This window comes from Anas acuta, chromosome 2 (assembly GCF_963932015.1).
Source record: "Anas acuta chromosome 2, bAnaAcu1.1, whole genome shotgun sequence".
Classification (NCBI taxonomy): domain Eukaryota; kingdom Metazoa; phylum Chordata; class Aves; order Anseriformes; family Anatidae; genus Anas; species Anas acuta.
The window spans coordinates 117,341,717-117,347,541 of record NC_088980.1 but is presented as its reverse complement, the minus strand read 5'-3'; the positions used below and the strand labels follow the sequence as shown (position 1 = coordinate 117,347,541).

The 5,825-nt window shown below is 45.6% G+C and overlaps 1 long non-coding RNA gene across 1 annotated transcript; it reads right to left on the bottom strand.

Moving 5' to 3' along the window:
* Positions 1–2,915: 2,915 nt before the first annotated feature.
* On the bottom strand, positions 2,916–5,591 carry LOC137851077 (uncharacterized). The gene is made up of 2 exons (XR_011092988.1): positions 5,311–5,591; positions 2,916–3,306 (listed from the first exon to the last, which is right to left on the bottom strand). It is a non-coding gene; the product is annotated as an uncharacterized lncRNA (long non-coding RNA).
* Positions 5,592–5,825: the final 234 nt, after the last annotated feature.

Here is a 5,825-nt window from a genome sequence, read left to right as displayed (position 1 = left end):
CTGCCTGGATAAAATGCTGTCTCTTGAAAATCTCAATGGGAAAACAGTTTCTCTTGAAGACAAACATCCTGACACAAATGGAGAGTAATCTACTTGAAACAGCCCTAATGTGATCCAAAATGTCTTTGTGACAATGCAGAGACTTTTTTTTTTTTTTTTTCGCTTACATTGAGTTTACAATAAATGACCCCTCAGCTTTTTCTTCAGGACAGCACAGTGGAAGAACTTTCCATCTTCAGCTCAGCTAAAGCAGACTGTAGCTAAAGCAGGAGTCTGATCAGATCACTCTATTTTCAGTCAGACAGAATTTTCTCCTGAGGAGATAGTTGACAAAAGATAGCAAAAACAAGCTCAGGATTTGGACATAACTCAGCCAAAGCAAGGTAGAAATCCTTTTTATTTATTTATTCCTGCTTTTCCAACCCTGAACATTAGTTGTCCTCTGAAGTACACTTCAGCAGAGTTCTAGTTTTATAATGTATGCTGCAGTAGATTTTCTGGTGAGCATTAATTCCATTCCCACATCATACGTTTTTGAATGGGTATCTCTTGTAATGAGGGTAATAAAAATCATCAGTTAGATTGTATTCTGGGAAAAAAAAAAATATATCTTTGTGTTATATCTCCTGTTTAGCATATTTTAAAGGTGTCTGATCTGTGTAAGAGGAAAAAATCAATAATTTGACTAGAATTTCCCTGGGAAATAGAAAGGTGTGTAAAATTAGCTTTCAGGTGACGATGTTTATTTTGTCTTTAGAAAGTTCGTGTGCTTTTTGCAACAAAGCAAATAAGGTGCTCCTGGTAAGTACATCCTGAAAGAGTTTTTGAGCTGATGTGGCTTTGGAGATAAAAGCAATATTGTACATATATATACACTATACATGCCATCCTGTATGCAAATTCATATATATATGATCCATTGTATTTTGACAACAGCCGACTGAGAAGGTTGTTATATATATTTACTGTTGTGAAAAGAGTAAACCATGCAGGAGTATTGTAAGACAGCCAGGTTCTTGCAGGGAAGTACCCAGCAGAAGCTGACAAGCAACAGTGCTGCAGGGAGTTTTTTATGTTTATGAAGTTTTTATGCTTATGAAAGGCAGGTCCTGCTTGACGAACCTGATCTCCTTCTATGACACAGTGACACGCTGGGTGGATGAAGGAAAGGCTGTGGATGTGGTCTACCTTGACTTCAGCAAGGCTTTTGACACCGTTTCCCACAGCATTCTCCTCAAGAAACTGGCTGCTCTTGACTTGGACTGGCGCACGCTTTGTTGGGTTAGAAACTGGCTGGATAGCCGGGCCCAAAGAGTCGTGGTGAATGGAGTCAAATCCAGTTGGAGGCCGGTCACCAGTGGCATTCCCCAGGGCTCGGTGCTGGGGCCGGTCCTCTTTAATATCTTCATTGATGATCTGGATGACGGCATTGAGTGCACCCTCAGTAAGTTCGCAGATGACACCAAGTTAGGTGCGTGTGTCAATCTGCTCAAGGGTAGGAAGGCTCTGCAGGAGGATCTGGATAGGCTGCACCGATGGGCTGAGGTCAACTGCATGAAGTTCAACAAGGCCAAGTGCCGGGTCCTGCACCTGGGGTGCAATAAACCCAAGCAGAGCTACAGACTGGGAGATGAGTGGTTGGAAAGCTGCCAGGCAGAGAAGGACCTGGGAGTATTGGTTGATAGTGGGCTGAATATGAGCCAGCAGTGTGCTCAGGTAGCCGAGAAAGCCAACGGCATCCTGGCTTGTATAAGAAGCAGTGTGGCCAGCAGGGCTAGGGAAGTGATCGTCCCCCTGTACTTGTCTCTGGTGAGGCCGCACCTCGAGTACTGTGTTCAGTTTTGGGCCCCTCTCTACAAGAAGGACATCGAGGTGCTTGAGCGAGTCCAGAGAAGGGCGACGAAGCTGGTGAGGGGTCTGGAGAACAAGTCCCATGAGGAGTGGCTGAGGGAGCCACTTGTTCCTCCTGGAGAAGAGGAGGCTCAGGGCAACCTTATTGCTCTCTACAGGTACCTCAAAGGAGGCTGTAGCGAGGTGGGGGTTGGTCTGTTCTCCCACATGCCTGGTGACAGGATGAGGGGGAATGGGCTAAAGTTGCCCCAGGGGAGTTTTAGGTTGGATCTTAGGAAGAACTTCTTTACCGAAAGGGTTGTTAGACACTGGAACAGGCTGCCCAGGGAAGTGGTGGAGTCACCATCCCTGGGTGTCTTTAAAAGACATTTAGATGTAGAGCTCAGTGATATGGTTTAGTGGAGGACTGGTTAGTGTTAGGTCAGAGGTTGGACTCGATGATCTTGGAGGTCTCTTCCAACCTAGATAGTTCTGTGTTTCTGTTGCAGTCTCCCAGCTCAGAGCCAGCCACCTATTAGTCTGGCGCAATGTATTTTCGTGTTCCTTGCACTAGCTGTTCCTTCACCTCCTCTTCACATACAAGGACACGCATCTCTTTCACGCTCCTTCAGGAGTAAACAAGCCAGGAGAGATTAAAGCCTCTTTCTTCAGGTCAGTAAGATCCCTGCCTTTGGTTTCAGTGAGAACTCAGGCCCTAAAAACTCAAGTGTCTTCTGGACGGTGTTTCTTCTGGTAGGATGATTTTATTTCTCTTTTGAAGGCTTACAGGGATGTAGTAGCACAAGCAAAGGCATAAAACGGTACCTGAGGCACAGGCTACTTTTCAGCCTGCAGCAGACTACAGGTATGATATCATACCTATATCATATATCATGTTATCATATCAAGAAACGTAGAAAACTGCCTGTTGCTTCTCGGGTTTAAAGTTTTCCCTGAAAAGGTGTATGCAAAGGTGTAATCAGCTGTCTAAGTACAATTCTCGCATATACATGAGCATTTTCCTCTCCCCTTCCCAACTTGGAGTGCAACACTTTTCATCATACTGTTATAAATTCCGAGTCAACTTAGCTTTATGAGATTTATTTATGGGGTTAATAAAAGGCAAGTAAAGAGCGCTGGGTGCGCGGGGAGTCTGGGCTCCTCCAACACGCACACACGTTACATCAGGCGGCAGCTTTTTCTGCTCCTAGGCTAATACATATTCATTACTACTTCTAGAAAAGGCAGTGTTATTATAATTAGTTCCCGGATTCCGAACCCTCCCACTGGCACATGCATATCAGTCCCCGGTGGTCCCTCTGGGGGTCTCTCGTGCTGAAGGCTCATAGTCTTCCTCCCAGGCTTTGTCCTTGTCCTTCTCCTTTGTCCGTCTTGGCTGGATATCAGGCTTGCCTCTAACTCTATACAAAAAAGAGAGAGAGGCACACCTTTCTACTCTGTTAGCTACTGGCAGACCTAGAGAGAAAAAAAAAAGTTGTTAATTAAAAAGTAATGTTGTTTTAAGGCATTTCACCAAATATGTTAATATTTGGTAGAAACCAGACAACAAATGAAAGGGAAGAAGAAACGGTAGAAGGTACTTGCATGACCTTAATTTACACTGCAATGGACAACAACGACAACCTGCAATGATTCAGAAGTGCCTTACACCATTCACTCTTGAGACAGAAAACTGGGATTCCCATATGATGTAAGGGGAGTGCAATCCCTCTCAAAATACGAGAGCCTGGGGGACGCTACTGAGTACTGAAAATGTTAAGGCTAGGCAGCACCGAACTCAGAGAAGGGAGGCCGAGTCTCCCTGGCTGTTCACGTAACAGACAAGAGCCTCAGCTTTTAGCCCTAAGCAATGATTCGTAGTGCCAGGCGGGGAACTAGTTCTTCTTAAGCCAGGGACCATTTCAGCATCTTTAAAGCTACAGAAAGGCTTGAAGGCTCTGTGGAATCATGTTCCTGGCGCAAAAATCTGGGGACCAGGACTGGGCAAGTGGGGCACAAGTGTTCTGGGGAGCAAGCTCTCTGGGCTGATTACCAGGGCTTTAAACTAGGTTTGATGGGGGAAGGGAGGGGAGCTAAAGGTAACAGAGAAGGACTGGGCGAAGTCCTCACTACTCTTATAAATGGCTCAGTCTTCAAAATAGGACTATAATCAAAGTTTACAATTTATTAAAGGAATAGAGGTAAGCAAACAGCGCTGGGTGCGCTGGGAATCTCTGCTCCACCAAGACGCACACCAGTTACATCAAGCAGCTGATTTTTACGCTCCTAGGCTAACACATGTTCATTACTGCTTCTAAAAAAAACAGGGTTATTATAATTAGTTTCCGGAATCCAAACCCTCCTACTGGAGCATGCATAACAGTCTCCAGTGGTCCCTCTGGGGGTCTCTCATGCGGAAGGCTCATAGTCTTCCTCCCTCCGGTCCTTCTCCTTTGTCCAGCTTGGCTGTAAGAGACTTGTGCAGCATCCCCTGCAAACTTTGTCTTTTAGTCGTTCTTCAGCTTTCCCCGTCTCCTTAGTCTCCTGGCCAGATACCAGAGACTTGCATAGTGTCCCATGCAATAGTCATAATAGTTAGCAGCTATTCTGAACCCCCCCAGATATCAGAGACTTCAAGTAAAAGCCTACAAATACATTTCCCTTCATGCTCTCTATTGACACGAATTGCTAAAACATTCCTTTGCAAGGTACAAGAACTACATACATGTACATTAACCACTCTGTTTTTCTTAGACTTGTGCTTATAGAAGGGTCTGTAGGACAGAAGGTCACATTCATCATACCATGCAGCCCTAGCATTGTTCTATACTGCCACGGATCAGATGAACATATTTCACACCACTGTCACTGTTGAAGACAGGGAAAAACTTCCGAGCTCTCCCATAGGATTGTCTGAGGGCTCCTCAGAGAAGGTAGCATTCCCAATCCCCCGTCCAGTATCTTCTTGCATCCTCCGGGGTTACTATACCTGCTGCTTTCCTAAAGTGCTTGTGCACGGAGCGTGGGAAATAAACAGGATGAGCTCAAAGTCTACATTCGGACGCAGGGCCACGATCTCGTTGCGATCACTGAGACGTGGTGGGACAGCTCACATGATTGGAACACAATCATGGAGAGCTACATCCTCTTTAAGAGAGACATGCTGGGGAAGCAAGGAGGTGGGGTTGCCCTTATGTGAGGGAGCAATTAGAGTGTACCGAGCTCCAGCTGGGGGAGGGTGAAGGACAGGTGGAGAGCTTGCGAGTGAAAACGGAGGGGACCAGGACCGGGGGACCAGGACCGGGGACCAGGACCGGGGACCAGGACCGGGGACCAGGACCGGGGACCAGGACCGGATCGTGTTATCCATGACCACATGACAGAAGCTTTTAAAAACCCCAAGTTCTATGTTATAGTTACGGTTAAAGAAATCCTCAAGCTCCCCAACCCACATCAAATTTTTAACCCTGGAGCACTTACCTGCCAGCTTCTGAATTTTACTTACTACCAAACAACTTCATGGGGAAGTAGCACTACCAGGGTTTTCCCATTCTGAGTAGACACCACCTATGTTACTCGCTCATAGAGTGTCCCATAGTATTTCACAGAGATTGTAGAAAACACGATGAAAAAGCAGCCTACTTCGGAACACTGATTCCATTTCACAAGGACAGTAGAAAAAGCACCCTAAGTAACCTGAACCTCATACTCCCCTAGAGTGGCAAGTCTTCCCATATTCCTCATGCTTCTTTTATAGCAAACGTCAAATGATCCCCACCTGGCAGATTTCACTTCACATGTGTGGAGTCATGAGACCTTGTGGAATAGGCTCATCAACCTAGGTTTCAATGTTTAAGGTTCAATTGCTCCTTATCGCTAATAGAAATAACCTGGCTTAGTGGTTAGAGTTGACCTAATGAATTAAATACAAAAGGCACGTAAGGCTCATATTTCTGCTAGTCATTCTGTGAGGAAAACTAGTACAGAGCCTGTTA